The following is a 23,647-nucleotide window of genomic DNA, read 5'->3' as shown; positions in this document are numbered from 1 at the left end:
GAGTTCTTACATTCTTTTAAAGCCTCTTGGAAAAATCATAATTTTCCAAGGAATACGACCTGCCAAATCGTTTAAGAACCAGATACCCATTCACTGCTTGGGGGGACCTGAGGCGTACAGTTAATGCTTTACCCAAAACGCTATGCGTGCTAGTGACTTTACAAGAATGGAAAATCATCATCATTAATATGAACTCTCTTTACCCCAATGTACCTTCTTGTATATAAATAAATAATAATAATAAGTTAAGGATTGGTACCTAATCAATCTTCCCCAGTCTGGATATAAACCTAGGCCAATTCGCTCGCAAAGTGTGGGAGAGTATCTTACCACTACGCCATGGAGACTGTGTCACGGGGACTCATCTATCCATCTAAATATTTATCTATCCATCTGCGTCTATTCCTCTATCAATCCATCCATCAATCGATCCACGTATTCATCTATAGATCCATCTACCCACCACTCTGTCCATCTATCACCATATACATTTATCCATCCATAGATACATACGTCTATATGTCCATCTATCTAGATACAAATCTATTTATACATCTATCTATATACAAATCTATTTATACATCTATATATATATACAAATCTATTTATACATCTATCTATATACAAATCTATTTATACATCTATCTATATACAAATTTATTTATACATCTATCTATATACAAATCTATTTATACATCTATCTATATACAAATCCATTTATTCAACTATTTATACATTTATCTATATACAAATATATTTATACGTCTATCTATCATTATATCTATCCCTCTATTTATTAGCACGTCTGTGAGGAATTTTCCCAGCAGGAAATATAATATATGCACTGTTAATTAATAACAATATAATTTAAGATAATTAATTGATAATGAACTGTATATTAGGAATGGACTCGGTATATCACTGGTTTGTCCTGCTGGGTGGGATCCTATGCACAACTTTGGGGGAGGGGGGTTCGTTCATAGCCTATACCACCAGTAGTGGATAATAATAAACTACAAAAAGTTAGTTTAGTTACTACATGGGTTAGTGGAAACTTTCAATTCTTATCTCTAGAGTCGTAAATGCCTGGTAATAGACACAGGATTCCTTCAGTTAATCCTGGAACCTTGTAGGGCGGAGCCCTATGGTGACTTAGGTAGCCTCGTGGTGCCACAGGTCGACTCAATACTCTTTTCTCTCGTACTTAACCTACCAAATAAGTCATAAGTAGTACACTGTTACCAAAACACAGCATATATTCAAAGAAGATAAGTTTGCATTAATAATTAGAGGCACCCATTTTGGTTAGAGCACCTGTGTCATAACCGGGCAATGCTAAAGAGATCATGATAATGGCCAATACCATAAACTAACACAATTGCTCGGAAATAACACTTCCGTGGTACGATGAGTTCGTTGGTTGGGTGGAAATGCTGATATTCCTGTGTCAAGAACTCGGGAAATTTGACTATTTTTGGCAATTAAGAGGTAAAACGTGTCAGCATCTTCTCTGTCAAGCGCTCAAGTCGCGTGCTTCCAGTCTAATGGCGAAGCGTCCCTCCCCAGCGGGGGACGCTCCCTGAGCCTTGGTTCAAAACTCGTCATTATCGACAGTGGGGAGGGAGATGCTTAATTTACTGTTTATTTAGGTAAAGTAACTATTAATAAGTACTTTTTTGTCTTATTTAGTCTTTACTCTAAAAATTTCATATTACTACATGCAAGAGATTACATATATATCGTTTATAGCGAACCTTGCATACGTGACAACATTCCGTTAACTCTGGAATGCTATCAAATCTGTTCTCTTTGAAAAGTTAGTAATGTTAGTAATATAAGTATGTTCCTGACCTTACCGTTTTAACTTGGTATGTCAGGGGTTAGTAGAGAAGGTGTCGAAATTTCCGACAACATCCATCTGTTTTTTTATCTATCTATTCATCCATCTTACCAACTATCTACCATCCACCTACTCATCTTTCTATATATATATATATATATATATATATATATATATATATATATATATATATATATATATATATATATATATATATATATATATATATATATATATATATTTATATATTTATATATATATATATATATATATATATATATATATATATATATATATATATATATATATAATCTTTGGACAACACCCACCAGTGTTGGTGGGTGTTATATATATATATATATATATATATATATATATATATATATATATATATATATATATATATATATGTATATATATATATATATATATATATATATATATATATATATATATATATATATATGCGAACAAGCCTAAATGGTCCCCAGGACATATGCAACTGAAAACTCACACCCCAGAAGTGACTCGAACCCATACTCCCAGAAGCAACGCAACTGGTATGTACAAGACGCCTTAATCCACTTGACCATCACGACCGGACAAAATGAGGTGATAGCCGAGGCTATATGAACCACCCCACCGCCGGCACTCGGATAGTTATCTTGGGCATAGCATTTTACCAAATCACCTCATTCTTTGGGGCACACGTGAGGAACACAAATGCGAACAAGCCTGAATGGTCCCCAGGACATATGCAACTGAAAACTCACACCCCAGAAGTGACTCGAACCCATACTCCCAGAAGCAACGCAACTGGTATGTACAAGACGCCTTAATCCACTTGACCATCACGACCGGACAAAATGAGGTGATAGCCGAGGCTATATGAACCACTCCACCGCCGGCACTCGGATAGTTATCTTGGGCATAGCATTTTACCAAATCACCTCATTCTGAGGTGATTTGGTCAAGTGGATTAAGGCGTCTTGTACATACCAGTTGCGTTGCTTCTGGGAGTATGGGTTCGAGTCACTTCTGGGGTGTGAGTTTTCAGTTATATATATATATATATATATATATATAAGCCTATACTTATAGGCTTATAGAGGGAATGTTTAGATCCCCTCCAATACAGTTTCTGTGTGCTTTTCTCCTACCACCCCCTTCCTTTTTTATTTTTTGTGCTTTATTATGCATTTGATGGTTACAAGATATACATGGGTTGATACAAAAATAATATATATAAATATATATATATATATATATATATATATATATATATATATATATATATATATATATATATATATATATATATATATATATATATATATATATATATATATATATGTCGTACCTAGTAGCCAGAACGCACTTCTCAGCCTACTATGCAAGGCCCGATTTGCCTAATAAGCTAAGTTTTCCTGAATTTTGCTGAATTTTTGAATGAGTTTTCCTAAAGCTTAAAACTAATGGGTAAAAAGAATAAAATGTGTTGAGAACAAATAAAAATAGAGGTAAAAGAGGGGGGAACATGGTTGAAAAAGCAGCACAAATACAATTACAAATTATTACAGAAAATTACATTCAAACAGCGTTGTTTTGAAAAAAAAAAAAAACATACATGGGTTGACAACAGAGGCGTAAGGTAGGTTACAGGGAATTTATTAGGTATAGTGCTTCGTTTTTATCTTAAACTGGTTGAGAGAGGTACTGTCTTTAACATGGTTGGGAAGATCATTCCACATTCTGGATCCCTTGATTTGAAGAGCATTTCTAGTATGAATAAGTCGTACTCTAGGAATATCAAAACTGTATTTATTTCTGGTGTGGTGCTCATGGGTTCTGTTACAACCTTCTATGAAGCTTTTGAGGTCAGGATTGGCATTGCAGTTTAGCGTTTTATATATGTATAATAAAATATATATATATATATAAATATATATATATATATATATATATATATATATATATATATATATATATATATATATATATATATGTATATATATATATATATATATATATATATATATATATATATATATATATATATATATATATATATATATATATATTAGTATATTTTGGTAGCAGTCTTTCTTGTAAACATATATTATTAAATATGACCGAAAAAGTAAGATTAATAATTCTAACACGAATTTTCTCAATATTTCATATGTTTCTTTTCCCTGTCGATGGTAATTGAAAAATAGGTTCTCCAAAATTAATTTTTATTTCTAGTCTGACGCGACACTTGAACTTGTTTCATAATAACTTATTACATTTTCAAAGACTTTAGTTTACACACACACAACTATAACCTGCAAACACTAAACATAGTTCTACTATGCTATAATTTAAACAGGTTTCATCTTATATCCCCGCATTTTGGTGAGGTGATATGTTACAACAGTTTTGGATGAGGTGAACAAAACTTTCAACACAAGATAGAGCAAACTTTCAACACAAGACAAAGCAAGTTGCAATGGGTATAAATTGGATAAATTAAAGGGAAGAATGGAAGTATCTGCAAAGGGCCTATTGGCCCATATTTCTTGATGCTTCTATATTGGTGCGGAGTCTTGAAGTGGGTAGAATATAGTTGTGCATTAATTGGCTGTTGATTGCTGGTTTTGACTTCTTGATGTGTAGTGCCTCGCAGATGTCAAGCTGCCTGCTATCGCTATATCTATCGATGATTTCTGTGTTGTTTGTTAAGACTTCTCTGGTGATGGTCTGGTTGTGGGAAGAGATTGATTATATGTTCCTTAATGGAGCCCTGGTGCTTATGCATCGTTAATCGCCTGGAAAGAGATGTTGTTGTCTTACCTATATACTGAGTTCTTTGAGGCTTACAGTCCCCAAGTGGGCATTTGAAGGCATAGACGACGTTGGTCTCTTTTAAAGCGTTCTGCTTTGTGTCTGGAGAGTTTCTCATGAGTAGGTTGGCCGTTTTTTTGGTTTTATAGTAAATCGTCAATTGTATCTTCTGATTTTTGTCTGTAGGGATAACATTCCTATCAACAATATCTTTCAGGACCCTTTCCTCCGTTTTATGAGCTGTGGAAAAGAAGTTCCTATAAAATAGTCTAATAAGGGGTACAGGTGTTGTGTTAGTTGTCTCTTCAGAGGTTGCATGGCGTTTCACCTTCCTTCTTATGATGTCTTCACCGAAACCATTGCAGAAACCGTTGTTGACTAGGACCTGCCTTACCCTACAGAGTTCTTCATCGACTTGCTTCCATCCTGAGCTGTGGCTGAGAGCACGGTCGACATAAGCGTTAACAACACTCCTCTTGTACCTGTCTGGGCAGTCACTGTTGGCACTGAGGCACATTCCTATGTTTGTTTCCTTTAGTGTAGACTGCAGTGTGGAAACCTCCGCTCCTTTCCATGACTGTTACATCTAGAAAGGGCAGCTTCCCATCCTTCTCCATCTCGTAAGTGAAACGCAACACAGAATTCCGCTCAAATGCCTCTTTCAACTTCTGCAGATGTCTGACATCAGGTACCTGTGCAAAAATGTCGTCAACATACATGCAGTATATGGCTGGTTTTAAGTTCATGTCGACTAAGACCTTTTGTTCGATGGTACCCATGTAGCAGTTCTCAAACAGGACACCTAGGGGAGAACCCATGGCGACCCCATCTACTTGCTTATACATGTGCCCATCCGGGCTCAAGAAGGGTGCCTCTTTATCAAAAATCAGAAGATACAATTGACGATATACTTTAAAACCAAGAAAACAGCCAACCTACTCATGAGAAACTCTCCAGACACAAAGCAGAACCCTTTGAAAGAGACCAATGTCTTCTATGCCTTCAAATGCCCACTTGGGGACTGTAAGCCTCAAAGAATTCAGTATATAGGCAAGACAACAACATCTCTTTTCAGGCGATTAACGATGCATAAGCAACAGGGCTCCATTAAGGAACATATAATCTCTTCTCACAACCAGACCATCACCAGAGAAGTCTTAACAAAAAACACAGAAATCATCGATAGATACAGCGATAGCAGGCGGCTTGATATTTGCGAGGCACTACACATTAAGAAGTCGACACCAGCAATCAACAGCCAATTAATGCACAACTATATTCTACCCACTTCAAGACTCCGCACCGATGTAGAAGCATCAAGAAATATGGGCCAATAGGCCCTTTGCAGTTACTTCCATTCTTCCCTTTAACTTACAAAATATTATACCCATTGTTTCATGTTCTGTCTTGTGTTGAAAGTTTGTTTTCACCTCATCCAAAACTGTTGTAACATATCACCTCACCCAAATGCAGGTATAAAATCGAAGCTGTTTAAACTCTGATTAGTTATAGTTGTGTGTGTGTAAACTAAAGTCTTTGAAAATGTAATAAGTTATTACGAAACGCTTTCAAGTGTCGCGTCAGACTAGAAATAAAAATGAATTTTGGAGAATTGATTTTTCAGTTACCATCAACAGTGAAAAGAAATATAAGAAATATTGAGAAAATTCGTGTTAGAATTATTAATCTTACTTTTTCGGTCATATTTAATAATATATATATATATATATATATATATATATATATATATATATATATATATATATATATATATATATATATATATATATATATATATATATATATATATATATATATATATATACATATATAATAAAGTACAAGATACATAATAAATAATAAATACATAATAAAGCACGAAAAACACAAAATGAAGAAGGTGGTAGGGTAAAAGCACATTGAAACTGTATTGGAGGGGACCTAAACATTCCCTCTAAAGCGTAAAGCGTTATGTGTGGTTTCCTCCGGGGCTAACGGTCCCCCCTTCTTCCAGTCAGAGGTGGTACTCCCTTCCATGTTATATATATATATATATATATATATATATATATATATATATATATATATATATATATATATATATATATATATATATATATATATATATATATATATATATATATATATATATATATATATATATATATATATATATATATATATACATTGGCACATTGGCAATCTCCCCACATTGGCACCAGAGGTGGTACTCCCCACATTGGCACCAGAGGTGGTACCCTCACAAAATTTTATATATATATATATATATATATATATATATATATATATATATATATATATATATACATATATATATATACATATATATATACATATATATATATACATATATATATATATACATATATATATATACATATATATATATATATATATATATATATATATATATATATACATATATATATATATATATATATATATATATATATATATATATATATATATATATATATATATATATATATATATATATATATATATATATATATATATATGTATGTATGAGCAGGTGGTGGAGTGGGTTAAGGCGTACCTGTTATGCCGGTTGCTTGAAGGCTTCTGTGCTGTCTAGGGTTCGAGTCTCCTGGTGGGAAAGTGTTCTAAAGTTGTATACTTCACTCTCGTGTTTAGGAGAGTTGTGCCTCAAGCATAGACACAGTGTTCTCCCATATTAACAGGGACTTGATGAAAAAACGTAAAAATGACCCCTCACTTGCTCTAGTGCTCTTGGGAGATGGTGGTCTTTGGAGTGTATAAATACTCCGAAATTACCATCTCTTTTAAGGGTCTGAGCAGGTGGTGGAGTGGGTTAAGGCGTACCTGTTATGCCGGTTGCTTGAAGGCTTCTGTGCTGGCTAGGGTTCGAGTCTCCTGGTTGGAAAGTGTTCTAAAGCTATATATATATATATATATATATATATATATATATATATATATATATATATATACATTGGCACATTGGCAATCTCCCCACATTGGCACCAGAGGTGGTACTCCCCACATATATATATATATATATATATATATATATATATATATATATATATATATATATATATATATATATATATATATATATTATATATATATATATATATATATATATATATATATATATATATATATATATATATATATATTTCATTGAATATGACCGCATATTCTGTATTTATTATTTTCTGGTTTAGGGCTTCTATCCCTCTAACTATTTTCTTAGCATCAGGGCTTAATTGAAATAGGAGTTCTCCAAAACTCATTTTCGTACTTTTAAGGTGAAGAAAAGAAGTGATTTACTTTAGAGTGTATTACACTTATTTGTATAATTTGCACGACGTTTCGAACCTCCATGGTTCATTCTCAAGTGAACAGATCTTACAATACTAGTTGATTTTATACCCGCATTAGGTCAGGTGATAATACAATGAAGGTGAAAACATGGGGGGATACATAAGGGATAAACATAGGGGCTGCAGAAGGCTTATTGGCCCATACGAGGCATCTCCTATCTAAACACAAAGATTAATCCAGTGTAATTGGCCTGTTATGTTGGACATTGTCTTCTGTGTTGGCATCGATATGTTCTTGTCTTATCCTTACTCTCATGGTGGGTAGAGTAAATAGTTCCGTGATTTGGGTGTTCATGGTAGGTCGCTCTATTCTTATGTGAATTGCCTCAAGAATTTGTAATCTTTTTGAATCTTGGGTTTTGTCTATTATGCAAGTGTTCTTGTTCAACATTTCTCTTGTTAGAGTAATGTCATGGGCTTGTCTCATGTGATTCCTAGGGGCACCAGATTGAAGATGGCATGTCAAACGCCTCGTCAGCTTGGTCGACGTCATACCTATGTACTTACATTGAAGGTTACATCCTTCGTGGGGGCAAGTGTACATGTATACAACGCTTGACTGCTGTAGAGGGTTCTCCGTCGGCTTCGGGCTGTTTTTGATAAGGAGTTCGGAAGTCTTCTTGGTTTTGTAGAATATTATCAGGTTTATGTTTTGGTTAGGAGTAGTGCTTTTTACTCCTTTACGGATTATTTCTTTCATTATTCTTTCCTCTTTTATATGTTCACTGTGCATGGTTGATTTGTAATATAATTTTATTGGGGGTGTTGTGGTTTCTGTTCTAGGTTCTGAATTATACCAACGGTCCAAGTGTCTTCTTCTAGCAGCGTTTATTTCCGCGTTGCTATATCCGTTGTTCACCAATACCTGAGTTACTCTTTCAAACTCTCTACTCACGTTGCTCCATTCAGAGCAGTGGGTAAGCGCTCGACGAATATAAGCATTGAGAACACTGGCTTTGTATCTTTGGGGGCACTCACTTCTACCGTTCAGGCATAATCCTATGTTGGTGGGCTTGGTATATACGTTGGTGCTTAAAGAGGTTCCTGTTTTTGTTATTAGTACATCCAAGAATGGCAGACTGTTATTTTCACTATTTTCATGTGTAAATCGGAGTACTGACTCTCTCTCTAGGTGTCTTTTTAGGTCAATTAGTTCATCTGAGTCTTTTACTATTACGAATATGTCATCTACATAACGGCAGTATACAGTTGGTTTTTGTCTGCTACTGAAGACCCTATCTTCGATGGTTCCCATATAAAAATTAGCAAATAAAACTCCTAAGGGGGAGCCCATTGCTACTCTGTCTATTTGTAAATACATGTCTCCTTGTGGACTGATGAAAGGGGCTTCCTTTGTACATGCTTCGAGAAGACTTTTCAAGTGTGGCTCAGGTATGTCTAATTTGGGGGTGCTCTCGTCTCTGTATACTCTGTCCAGTATCATTCCTATGGTTGTGTCGACTGGGACGTTGGTAAAAAGGGATTCAACGTCCAGGGAAGCGATAATTCCATCGGGCTGGGTAGATTTGATCAATTCTAGGAAATCTGCTGATGATTGTAGACTAAACTTACTTGGAGTGTATGGAGTTAGGAGTTCATTGAGTTTCTTTGCCAGGTGATAAGTTGGGGTTGGTATTTGGCTGATTATAGGGCGTAGTGGGTTACCTGGTTTATGCGTCTTAACATTGCCGTAGGCATATCCTAAGCCATAGTCGCCTTGAAGTTTATTGAAATGCACACTACCTTTCTTTGCGTTGATTGCTGTAATTGTTTTGTTTACTTTCCGCTTAAGGTCTTCTACGGGGTTCCTCGTGATTCGTTGAAATTTGGAGTCGTCACTTAGGATGTCGCTAATATGTTTATCCCTTATGTTTATCCTTATGTTTATCCCTTATGTATCCCCCCATGTTTTCACCTTCATTGTATTATCACCTGACCTAATGCGGGTATAAAATCAACTAGTATTGTAAGATCTGTTCACTTGAGAATGAACCATGGAGGTTCGAAACGTCGTGCAAATTATACAAATAAGTGTAATACACTCTCTAGTAAATCACTTCTTTTCTTCACCTTAAAAGTACGAAAATGAGTTTTGGAGAACTCCTATTTCAATTAAGCCCTGATGCTAAGAAAATAGTTAAAGGGATAGAAGCCCTAAACCAGAAAATAATAAATACAGAATATGCGGTCATATTCAATGAAACATGTCTGAAAGAAAACCTGCTGCCAGTATACACCAATATATATATATATATATATATATAATATATATATATATATATATATTATATATATATATATATATATATATATATATATATATGTATATATATATATGATATATATATGATATATATATATAAATATATATGATATATATATATATATATATATATATATATATATAAATATATATATATATATATATATATATATATATATATATATATATATATATATATATATATATAGATATAGTGAGGGTACCACCTCTGGTGCCAATGTGGAAGCCCATAGCCTCGGAGAAGAAAATAAAATGTATTCAGAGAAGACCTTGTGGTTTCTAACTGAACACTATTATTATCTTCTCCTACCACCCCCATTCTTTTGTATGTACACATATATTTGTTTTGTTTGAACTTTGTTACAAAAAAGGAGTTACATATAGAGTACAAAGATGGTTATCATAAGACTATATATATATAGTCTCCGTGGTGTAGTGGTAAGACACTCGCCTGGCGTTCCGCGAGCGTTATGTCATGGGTTCGTATTCTGGCCGGGGAGGATTTACTGGGCGCAATTCCTTAACTGTAGCCTCTGTTTAACGCAACAGTAAAATGTGTACTTGGATGAAAAAATAATTCTTCGCGGCTGGGGATTGTATTCCAGGGACCTGCCCGAAACTCTACGCATACTAGTGGCTGTACAAGAATGTAACAACTCCTGTATATATATATATATAAAAAAAAAAAAGTTGTCGAGTTCCTCCAGCTCCTCAGATGGTGGGCAGGAACCCTGAATGCAGTGTGCATTTTCCCTCTGTATCACCACGCTGAGGCGCTGGAAAAGAAAGCTGGCAGCTCTAGGGTCCCTTGTTGTTTCAATGAGCCTAGATCCCAGTTCCTTAAAAAAACTGGTAGCATTTTTACCCCAGGCGCCGAGGGTCTCAGAAGCAATGGGGGCAAAATTGTAGTGGTGATAGAGTTCTCTGTATTTACAGAATTTGGCTGCTTCCCTGTGGGTGGCAGTGCCACCTGGCTGTGCAATACTGAGGTCAATGTAGGTGTTAGCCAGGGTTGATACACACGTGTAATCCCATACCAACTGCTTGCCGTTCTTCCAGGGGTTCACTGTGATACCATCCGGGCGACCAATAAGAGCATCAGAGTTACGAGGCGTTAGGTAACGGGGCTCTCTTTCAGCTGGGCATCCAGCTGTGGTGAAGCTCCTCTTGATGATGTCGTTAACTTCACTGTGCCTCGAGTGCCATCCCCCTGTGCTTTGGCAGAGTAGGCCATGGTGGCCGTACCTGTCAGCCACTACCTCGCCACAAATACACCTATATCTGGTGTGGATTGCCGCAGCAAGGCGGAGGGCCACAGCAATTCGGAGGGCATGTTGTGTGAGACACGTGCCAGTTGCCGACATTGGGGTTGCTAACAGGAAATCTCCTGCATGTGGGGCTGCTATTGCTGTGAGGCGAGCAATGTCGTGTTGTGTTGTTGCAGCACCCAGGCACTCTGCAACAACTTGGTCTACAATGGGGCCATCCCAGCTGGAATGCTTGTGGGCTTTAGTGGATGGTGGTTGAGGTGATGGGCCTGCACGAGAGGCCAACTCTGTGGCACAGCGTGTAAAATTGGGATCGTGTACACCTGCCAGCTGATGTAAGAAGGCAGGTAAAATTTCCTTCGCTAGGTCGTCGGATGCCGATGAGGTATACAGGAAGGCTGGTACAGCGATTTGTGATGCTGTTCGAACTCCGAAGCCCCCAAAGTCTTACGGGAAGAGAGGTTTGTTTCCACTGTAGGTCATCAAGAGAGAGGTTAAGGGCTTTTTCTAGCATTGATTTCAGTAACCGGTCATACTCACCTAGTTTTTGGCTACTGTAAGATGGTGATCACCTCAGAAAGTAGGTTAACCTGGGGAGGGACAGACATCTGGTGATGAGGTAGAGTGCATCATGAGCATCAATATCCTCAATCCTCCCATCCATCCTCTTAAGGTCGGCGATTTTCTTATCAAGGACCTCATTGATGGCTTTCAACCCCACGGGGGCTCCTAGGAGTGTGCTGTCTTCCGGTTTAGTTTTATAGATATTTGGCACAATACCCTCTATTCTCTCTACAACGTCCTGGTTGGAACTTATTATTTCACATTTAGAAGGGTTCAGCGTGAGGCCTAAAACTGCACCTTGCTCCTGGATTTTCTGATGACCTCCAGGAGGGAGTCTTGGGAACCAGCTAGGGTACCATCATCCAAGAACCAGATGTTAAGCTCGCTGGACAGGACCTCTGTGACTTGTTTGATGACTAAGCAGACAAGGAGAAGAGCAAGGGGGTCACCCTGTTGGACGCCTTCTCGCAAGTCAATTTCATGTTCGCCAAAAAGTAGCTAAAGATCCATACTGTAGCATAAATCGAAAATTTAGTTAGTATATGAATTTAAAACCAGTGATGTGTCCAGATACAGATTACAGTGATGGGAAAAACGGGAACGAATACGAAGTGTGTCAAAGTCAAACTTCTCACTGAAACCGAAAAATTCAAGGTGGAAACTTTCCTCCGTATTCTGGACACACTAATTTTTGAACTGACAAAACGTGTAGAAGCTTATTCAAAGATTGCAAATCTATTTTTTGCCCGAAACGCTATGCGTACTGGTGGCTTTAGGTATTGTATGTACTAGCTCTATCTATAAATCAATCAGAATGTTTGTAACTGCATCTGTGTATGTACTATTCCTAAATAAAATATTATTATTATTATTATTATTATTATTATTATTATTATTATTATTATTATTATTATTATTATATTATTATTATTATTATTATTTTCTTTCTTCAGTGAATTGAAAAACCATTGCTTCTGATGCACTAACGAAAAACTGTGAACATCTGGATAATATGTATCACAAAGACCTGAATGATGATGACCTTTTAAATAACTGTGAGCATCTCAAAAACTACATGGCTCGTGTTGAAAATTGTGAGACTCTCCCTGTACTGTACACACAAATAATTTCCGACAAATGGAAATCTGTATTCCCGAATGTTGAAATTGCACTCAGAGTGTTCATGTGCCTGATTGTGACCAGCTGTACAGGAGAGCGTTCTTTGTCAAGACCGAAACCTGAAAAATCTGCTTCGTAGCACAATGGGGCAGCATCATTTGAACTGGATTTCACTCATGTGCATGGGAAATGATATCCTAAAGACCATTGACTAAAAAGCCAATAATAAAGCAATTCTCTGAAAAGAAATGCCGCAAATGCTTGTTATAATAAGAACTTCGTAGTAATTTCATACTGTGCCATCAAATCTGTGTAGCTCACTGAGTATTATTATGTTTTTCTAGCTTTGTGAATTGTTTATCATGTTGATTAGTTGCTGTTCTACAGCATACTTTTAATGTTTTACCAACAGTTTTATTGGTGCCAATAAAATAAATATATGTTTAATATTATTGATCATATACTTTTTACTCCTGTGAGTGGTTGTCTTAGGGACCCTAGCACACTGGTTTTCCCAGGTGCCCATAATGCTGTTAAAACAGCTCTGCATCTGATCCTGAAAAAGTGGGTAAATTGATTGGTGGGAGTCGAGCTGCAGCTTGACTCTGATTACATAAAACTGTTGAAGTTGCCTTGGTCTGGGCAATTAATTTGATGAAAGTATCCAACCTGGTTTGAGTATCATCTTCATATTGAGCCAGATCAGCCATAATATCATCTAATCCTTGGTCATCGGTGGGCGAAAGTGTTAATAATTTATGATAATCACTTTCTCCCACCGATGACTAAGGATGGAGTCAAACGTTTACTAGTTCAATACCCACTGATGATTAAGGATGGCGTCAAAAATTAAAAACATTTGGTTATGTGAAAACAGCGGTTGTGAACATTATATGCATATACACCTGTAGAGATTTTCATTGCGAACACATTGATAACAAAATGAAAGACCTAGGACGAGAATTGGGGTAATAAAGTTGAAAAGAATAAACACATTTTATCGCTCTTTATTAGCGCTCACTGGGGTAACGCACCGTCACATTCTCTGTTTGCTGTGGGTGGTACGTCGGACTTCGGACTTTATATTTGCATATATACCTGTAGGGAATTATGTTGTGAACACAATGATACAAAAATGAAAGACCTAAGACGGGAATTGAGGTGACGAAAGGGAAAAGAGTGTACACATTTCATTGCTCTTTAAGGCTCCCGGGTAACTCTCTCTCACTTTGTCTGCTTTGTGCGGGTGGTAGGCCGGGTTTTCGAACTTCACATGCATTTAATCGAGTAGAGAATTTTATTGCGAACACAATGATACCAAAATGAAAGACCTAGGATGAAAATTGAGGTGACCAAAGTGAAAGGACAGAACACATTTTATCGCTCTAGTGCGCTCCTGGCTAACTTTTTCTGTTTGCTGCGGGTGGTAAGCCGGGCTTTTTAAGTTTATTTGCTTTGAGTTCTGTAGAGCATTCTATTGCGAACAAATTGATACAAAATTAAAAAACCTTGGACGAGAATTAAGGTGACAAAGTTTAAAAGAGTCTACACTTTCCAGTATTATCGCACGCTCCTGCGAGCTTCCGCGGAACGTCCAAATTAATTAAGATGGTGATAGAGTAGGAGGAGCAGTTCACACTGCTCCTCCTGCTTCTAATGCTGCTGGTGTCTACTCTATTTCCTGTTCGTCTTGTCCTCTCCAATACTTTGGCGAAACTGGCCGTACACTGAATGACAGACTTAAAGAACACAAGAGAAGTGTTAAGTCTGCAGACACTAACAATGCTCTCTTCTGCCATGTGAGGGATTCTAATCATCCTATTGGTTGGTCTTCCTCCAAAATAATCTTTCCTGCCTCTACTCTACACAGACGCCGTCTTGCTGAATCGGCTCTTATACACAATGTACCCAACATGAACTTGAGTCCTGGCTTTGTTGCTGTGGAATCTACCCTTTCACTGTATATACTCAAATGCTCTAATCTTTCTAACAAACGTGACCTAACATAAGCTTACCCTTTCCATTTACCTTTCTTTCTCTTTCCTTTCCTTCTCTTTTCTCTGTTTTTTCTGTCTTCTCCTACGTTCCCTCGCTTTCCCTCTTCTCATTATTTTCTTCTCTTTCGGTGGTTAATAGGAACTGCCTCGTATGGGCCAATAGGCCCTCTGCAGTTCCTACTACTAGCCCCTCTACTACACCTTATTTTGCTCCTCATCTCTCGTGCCAATTAATTGCCTGTCTCTACTTCCTCATCACAAACGACTTCAGAATGGTCCAGGACGGACCGAAACGTCGTCGTCCCTTCACATTCTAGTGTGTGGTCTGGTCATCGTAATTAAGATGGTATTGGCAAGTTCAGCTAGATAGTTTCTATCTGGTGTTTGACTTAGTCAAATTTACTTGTTGCTACTTGAAAGTAGGTTTCCAGTTGTACATAATCAACTGGAGATTGTTGTGACAGATCATGGCATTTATTGATTTGTTGAGTTAAATGACCCTTAAGTCCAGTTGGGGTGCATTTTAATTTTGTTCCTGGATCAGCCACGTGGGCTGCTTGGTTAGGCTTTGTTGGTCCCATGATTTCAAAGTGGAAATACCTGGGATATTTGCACATAAATCCTGAGTAATTTAATAATAGTAGCCCAGGGTCATTAATTTTCTTTCACTAGGCTATAATCCTACCTTTATTTTTTGAGTGAAACTTTTCACTCAAAAAACTAAGTGTTACTAAGGAATAATCCTCAGGTTAGCCTATCTTAATCGCCATTGGATGGTATAGTAAACACTGATTACTACTCAAAGGTGTGATAATTATAGTAAAGATATATACAAAAATATAATATATATGTGTAGTATAACTATGGATACAACACAACTCCTGTTGTTATTAGTCCTTCCCTATAATAAGGGTCTACACATTAATTAAATAAGACTAGACTGTTCATTGTTTAGTTCAACACAAGTCAATAATGATAAATTCTACCTTAAGACAGGTTGGCAAAATGATTAATGGGACTAGGTTGTTGGCTATTTAGATTACCACTAGTCTGTAGTAATAATCCTGCCCTAATACAGGTGGGCAACTAGGTACTATAATATAATGTGCAAATGGACTAAGTGCAATATATTTTTTATTTTTTATATGTTAAATGATTCTTTTATTTAGAGAAATATATACATAAATTAAGTGTTGTAACCTTTCATCAACTTCAGGTGTTTCATTAGAATTTATTAATTTATTAGTGATCTTTTGTGAAATAAAACACCACATATTTCTGTGGATCAAATCCACGAAAATGAAGTGATAATTTTAGTGGTGTGTATGTATGGTATGTACTACATTTATTGATATTATGTATTTAGCTCCTTAATTACCTGAAATATAGTTTGTAACAATAATAGCAAAATTTTTAGTAAAACTACTGTGTGCACTGAGGTTGAGAATTAATTAGTTAACCTGGATAATTTTATCCGTCTGTTCTGACTGGCTATTTAGTAATTAAGTATTGATTAATTTATCTGATTCTTAATTAGATCATGAAGATCACAATTTGAAGAACCATTAATATGTGTCTGGTCTGAGAACCAGTAAAATATTAATGATTCGTCCAGTTCCTTGAGGACCATAAATTTTATGTGTGAAAATCTACCAGCGATTATTTCATTATTATTCAGTGGCCCCGTAATATTTTAATTATTTATTAATTATTATTATAAATTGGACTGTATGTTTTAGTATTTAAAATCGCCGATAAACTTCCATTTCACACACTTGTGGGATTTTAATTATTGAATTTATTTTTACTGTATTTAAACAGTTAACATTAATATTTTCACTAAACTGTAGTTACTGAACACATGAGTAGGCCTCTGTTATAGCCTCGTCCTCAGTCAAGTCACCTCAACATTATTGGTAATTTTTCACTAACAGTGTTCTCGACTCCAGCCTGACAAATATACACTGTAGTTATGTAAAACTACAATAATTATAATTATTGAAAGAGAAAGAAGGAGAAGACACGAGAAAAAGGAAAGAGAAAGAAGAAAAGGAGCGATAGGGAGAAGAAATGGAGAGAGAGAAAGGTAACACGAATTGGAAGTGTTAAGATTAAGTGGAAGAATGGAATTCTGTGGTTTTGATCCAATATAGCTATAAAATGGTGCCTAAATTCAATGAGAAGAAGGTATCAAAGTTCTTTGCTGCTTTCGAGAAAGTAGCTGTCTTAATAGACTCACTAAGGGACAATTGGGCTAATATGATTCAATCAGTGCTGACTGGGAAGCCCAAGCCGCATACTCTTCACTTTCATAAATTGACTCTAATGGTTATGATGCTGTCAAGAAGGTGTTGATGATGGCTTACCAGTTGACGCCTGCAACATTTAGACAGAAGTTTCGTAATCTTAAGAAAACAACAAAGCACACTTTTACGGAGTTCACTTGCATTAAGGAGCAGTTGTTTTATGAATGTCTTAGAAGGTGGAGACTAAGGAACAGCTGGAACAACTTGTCTTGTTAGAAGATTTCAAGGCGTGTTTATCAGGTGATCTGAAAACGTACTTGGAGGAACAGTGAGTATAGACTTTGGGTGCTGTAGCCACCATGGCTGAAGAACACATTCTAACCCAGAGACCCTCAACAAGATAAGTTTCAAAGAACTACTCGAAACCGTTTTCAAAGTATAAACCGGAGGAGAGATCCGTCCCACGTGGTGTTGTGAAGAAAACTCCAGGTAGTCCAAAACGAACTAGTCCAAGGAGATACATTGTGCATTCGACCAGCGGGAGGAAAGGGCATGTGTCGGTTAAGTTTAGGGGCAGAACAGGTAACTTGGCTACAGTTGGGCTGTAGCCAAGATTACTCAAGCTTATCTATAAGGCCAAGTGATCTGGAGCCAAGATTACTCAAGTCTATGCCGGATGCGACGTTGGCGTTGGGGCCGGATGCGACGTTTGCACCAGGGCCGGATGCGACGTTGGCGCCGGGGCCGGATGCGACGTTCACATCGGGGCCGGATACGACGTTGGCGCCGGGGCCGGATACGACGGTGGCGCCGGGGCCGGATGCTATGACGCCGGACGTGACGTTGGGGTCGGGCGCGGTATCGGCGCCTAAACCGGGCGCCAGGGTTTTCGAAACAAACAAAACAAGGACCCAAAATCTGCCGGTATTATAAATGGATTATCTGTAAGCATGGGATATCGGGGAGAACAAATAGGCAATGTAAATATGATCATCCCAGAAAGTGCAGGACCCTTCTTAGTACAGGTAAATGTACCAAAAGCTGTGATCTCTTTCACCCAGAACTGTGCAAGAACTCTTTAAATAAGAATGAATGTTTCAACACAGAATGACCAGCTTTTCATATAAAAGGTACCAAGCGAATAAGACCGACAAACCACCTCGATGAAAGCAGCCACAACACTATTTACCAGGATGATTTTTTAGCAAGAGGAGGAGGAGAAGAATGGCTAAAAATGTCCAGACTCTATCATCAACTCGGTCAAATGCCAGAGAGGACGCAAACACAGTGGCCTCCTTACCAGAGCCCCAGATATTAACACCAAGTAAAGCATCCAGCACTTCCACAAACATAACATCATTTATATTTGCCAACATTCAGGGTATAAAAACACGCAAATGTAACAAAGTGCACCTCATAAATGGCCTCTTACATGAGGTAAATGCAGTGTTTGCAGCCCTAACGGAAACTCACACCAAGGACTACCATTATGGTGAAATATGGATTTCGGAGTATAATCTTTTCAGATGTGATAGGAAACAGGGTGGGGTCAGACTGTTCGTCAAGGACACACTCATCTGTACTGAGCTGCTAAACACCTCAAATGATATGGTGGAAGTGCTGATAACCAAAATAGAGATATTAAATGTAGGAATTGTCCTTGTATATAAGTCACCGGAGGCAAATCACCAGCAATTTAAAGACCAACTAATGAAAATAGAACACTGCTTGGAAAACTCACAAATCCAGCCCCAAACATCATCCTGCTTGGGGACTTCAACCTACGGCACCTGAAATGGAAGACCATATCGGATACAGTTGAATCAGAGAGAATTCCGGTAAGTAGTCTAAATGAACAGTTACATGCAAATGACCTGCTACGGATGTGCGACAGATTTGCCTTAAACCAGCAAATAGTAGAATCAACAAGGAAGGAGAACACCTCATTTTCACTAATAATGATGAATTGATCAGGAACATAATGATTATAAATACCTGTTACTCAGATCACAACTTAATTGACGTTCTGACAAGCATGGGGAATAGACCTTCAAAACTAGTTTCGATTCCCAGTGGAGATTTCAGCGAATTCAACTTTAATAATAAACAGATAAACTGGAAACAAATAAACCATGACTTCACAGAAATAAGCAGGGAAGAACAGCTAGAAAATGCAAACCCGAACCAATACCTGGAAATAATAAGCTAAGTAGCACTAGAAATATACTCAAACCGTATACCCCTAAGAAAAAAGCAGAAGAGATGCAGATTAGAACGGGAACGTCGTTCCCTCTATAGTCGAAGAAAACGAATCACGGAACAACTTGAGAGTCGCACCTTATCTCAAGAATGGCGAAGAAGGTCAGGTAGAGAAATAGAAACAATTGAACTAAAGCTACAGGAATCATATAAAACCCAGGAGAGGCAAAGAGAGCAAAAGGCCATCAGTGAAATAGAGAGAAATCCGAAATATTTATTCTCCTATACAAAATCTAGATAAAAAACCACATCTAGTATCGGGCCCCTGGGAAAGGAGATGGAACTTTCAAAGATGACAACAAAGAAATGAGCGAAATACACTGAGGAATCAGCACGACTCTGTTTTCAGCGAACCACAAAACACACTGAAGATTGATAACCTAGATTATTTTTCATGGATATGATACCAACATCAAATCATATATCAGATATCGCCCTATCCCCACTGGATTTTGAAGAAGCTATAGACAGTATGCCTATGCACTCTGCACCAGGCCCTGATTCTTGGAACTCTATATTCATCAAGAACTGTAAAAAACACTATCGCAGGCCCTTCACATTCTTTGGAGACAAAGCCTTGATACTGGCGTTATCCCTGATATAATAAAAACAGCAGAGATAGCACCACTCGATAAATGAGGAAATAAGGCAGAGACGCAAAAGATTACAGACGAATAGCACTAACATCACACATCATAAAAATCTTTGAGAGAGTGCTAAGAAGTAAGACCACAAAATACATGGAATCACAGCATCTCCATAACCTCGGACAATATGGTTTCAGAACAGGGCGCTCTTGCCTATCACAGTTGCCACTATGACATGGCACTAAATGCCATGGAAGACAAACAAAACACTGATTTAATTTGCACAGATTTTACAAAAGCCTTCCACAAATGTGACCATGGTGTTATTGCACATAAAATGCGTTCGAAAGGAATTACAGGTAAAATAGGCAGACGGATCTACAATTTCCTGACTAATAGAACCCAATGTGTAATAGTCAACAAAATCAAATCTGGTCCATCAACCGTGAAGAGCTCAGTCCCCCAGGGAACTGTGCTTGCTCCAGTAATTTTTCTCATCCTCATATCGGATATAGACAAGGACACAACCTATAGTACTGTATCATCCTTTGCAGATGACACTAGGATTTTTATGAGAGTAGATAACATAGAGGACACGGCAAAACCTCCAATCAGATGTAAATCAGGTCCTTCTTTGGGCTACAGAAAATAATATAGTGTTTAACGAAGATAAACTCCAGCTCATGTGCTTCGGAAAAAAGAAAATATAAAAACGGAAACCACGTACAAAACGCAGTCAAATCACAACATAGAACGAAAAGGCAATGTAAAGGATTTGGGTGCACTCATGTCGGAAGACCTTACCTTTAAAGAACACAATAAAGTAGCCGTCACAACTGCAAGCAAAATGACAAGATAAGATAGATAAGTTGGATAACAAGAACCTTTCACACTAGTGATGCTATACCGATGATGACACTTTTCATGATGCTAGTGCTCTCTTGAGTGGAATACTGCTGCACAATGACAGCCCCTTTTAAAGCTGGAGAAATTGCTGACCTGGAGAGCGTGCAGAGATCCTTTACTGCTAGAAATCACTCAGTAAAGCGTCTAAACTATTGGGACCGACTAAAGAGTCTAAATCTGTATTCTCTTGAGCGCAGGCGGGAAGAATACATAATAATTTACACGTGGAAAATAGTACAGGGGCTGGTACCAAAACTGCGCACAGAATTTTTTTTTTTTTTTGCAGGGATATTCCTGCGCGGGCCCTAAGCCTCTGGCTGGCCCTTGGCCTACTTGGGCGGAGTACGAGTATTTATGACTCGTATGGTCGCTTCAGTAAGATTTTGCCATATGTGTTTAACAACTTCTTCTGTTCTATTGAATCTGAGTTGAAATCTTAATGGGTTTGTAACTGTGCACTGTGTTAGATAATGTTCCAGTGGTCTGTCGGGCATTTCTCCACAGTGCACACAGAAATAACATCACATGAGACCAGAAGCCATGGCAGGATGTGCAGAATACCCCCATTGAAAAACAAAGGTGCAACAGGTACTTTGAGAGAGAACTCTATCAACATCAGAGGCCTGAGGTTGTTCAACACTCTTCCACTTCACATAAGGGGCATAACTGGCCGACCCCTCACAGTGTTCAAGAGATAACGTGACAAACACCTCCAAAGGATACCTAATCAACCAGGCTGTGACTCATACGTCAGGCTGCGAGCAGCGGCGTCCAACAGCCTGGTTGACCAGTCCAGCAACGAGAAGGCCTGGTCGATGACCGGGTCGCGAGGTCGCTAAGCCCGGAATCAACTCAAGGTAACCACATTAGCTTATCTATGAGGCCAGGTGAACTGGAGCCAAGATTACTCAAGCTTATCTATGAGGCCAGGTGAGCTGGAGCCAAGATTACTCAAGATTGTCTATGAGTCCAGGTGAGCTGGAGCCAAGATTACTCAAGCTTATCTATGAGTCCAGGTGAGCTGGAGCCAAGATTACTCAAGATTGTCTATGAGTCCAGGTGAGCTGGAGCCAAGATTACTCAAGCTTATCTATGAGTCCAGGTGAGCTGATACTTCGACTAATTTTCCAGAGTATTGTCCCAAGAGGTGTGGCTGAGAGCGAGGTGGCCGAAGGTATAAGAGCAGCACCGTAAAGTCATTTCACCAACAAATACATTCTGTCATACAAAAAGGGAAGTTCGCAATATTGACAGTTGCTATTATGATTATCTTTTGTGCAATAAATTGTACAGAGGCCTCAGACCGGTTAGAGTAGGTTTGATTAGGTTGATTATATTTGGTTAAGTGTGTGGGGCCTCTGTCACTTTATTAAGCCCTTTACAATTCAAAGACTACAAAACGAATATTTTTGGGGAACAACAGTCCATAATTTGTACATAACATACGTACTTGCTGTAAGTTCTGTATTGTTTGCAGCTGAAAGTTGTGAAGAGTTGAGCTCTCAACTCTTCAGAGCCATTGAATATTGAGACAATATAAATAAGAGTTTAAGAAAAAAGTTGTTCGACTGAAATTTGTTGTAAAGTAAGTAAGAAAAAGTTAGTGTTGTGGAGTAATGTGAGTTAAGAGGGACTGGTCAGGGGGGGGCAAGTGGACTTGAGGTTACATACACCAGAAAGTTCACTTGGCAGAAAGTGTCACATGCAAGCATGAAACATTGACTGAAAATTAAAAGAAAAGTGTTAAATGAATCATCAGTTTGAATACAAACATTTGATGACTCTCCAGGACATTATTATTGACTAACCGGTAATTGGATTGCTACCTGGAACTTCTGCTTGTCTAAGATGAGTCTGGACTCTGCCTGACTCACCTGTCTGGAGTCTGAGGGACTCACCTGTCTGGTGTCTGGAGTCTGGGAGACTCACCTGTCTGGTGTCTGGAGTCTGGGAGACTCACCTGTCTGGTGTCTGGAGTCTGAGGGACTCACCTGTCAGGAGTGAGGAGAGAGCTGGACTCACGTGTCCGCACTGGTTGGTGTCCGAGCGCCTAATGGTACACAAACAGACCCGGGTCGACTCCCCTCTCTCAGGCCACGGCCCGGACCGTGCTCCAGATGTATGATGACATCGGTGTGATGTGTATGATGACATCAGTGTGATGTGTATGATGACATCGGTGGAACGTGTATGATGTCATCGGTGTAACGTGTATGATGACATCGGTGTAACGTGTATGATGACATCGGTGTGATGTGTATGATGACATCGGTGTAACGCGTAAGATGACATCGATGACATCGGTGTAACGTGTTTGATGACATCGGTGTGAGAAGCATGATGACATGGGGCGATAAGT

The 23,647-nt window shown here is 37.9% G+C and overlaps 1 protein-coding gene across 1 annotated transcript in view; it reads right to left on the bottom strand.

Annotated features, from left to right (window-relative positions):
- Positions 1-23,326, bottom strand: part of LOC138369848 (uncharacterized) — a 110,351-nt gene extending 87,025 nt beyond the window's left edge. Inside the window, exon 1 of the mRNA XM_069333592.1 lies at positions 23,280-23,326. The gene's annotated coding sequence lies outside the window, so the exon portion shown is untranslated. The remainder of the gene's footprint in view (positions 1-23,279) is intronic.
- Between the last annotated feature and the right edge of the window lie 321 nt (positions 23,327-23,647).

The sequence above is a fragment of the Procambarus clarkii genome, chromosome 30 (assembly GCF_040958095.1).
Source record: "Procambarus clarkii isolate CNS0578487 chromosome 30, FALCON_Pclarkii_2.0, whole genome shotgun sequence".
NCBI lineage: Eukaryota > Metazoa > Arthropoda > Malacostraca > Decapoda > Cambaridae > Procambarus > Procambarus clarkii.
Note: the sequence above shows the minus strand (reverse complement) of the source record. Positions and strands in the feature narration are given on the sequence as shown.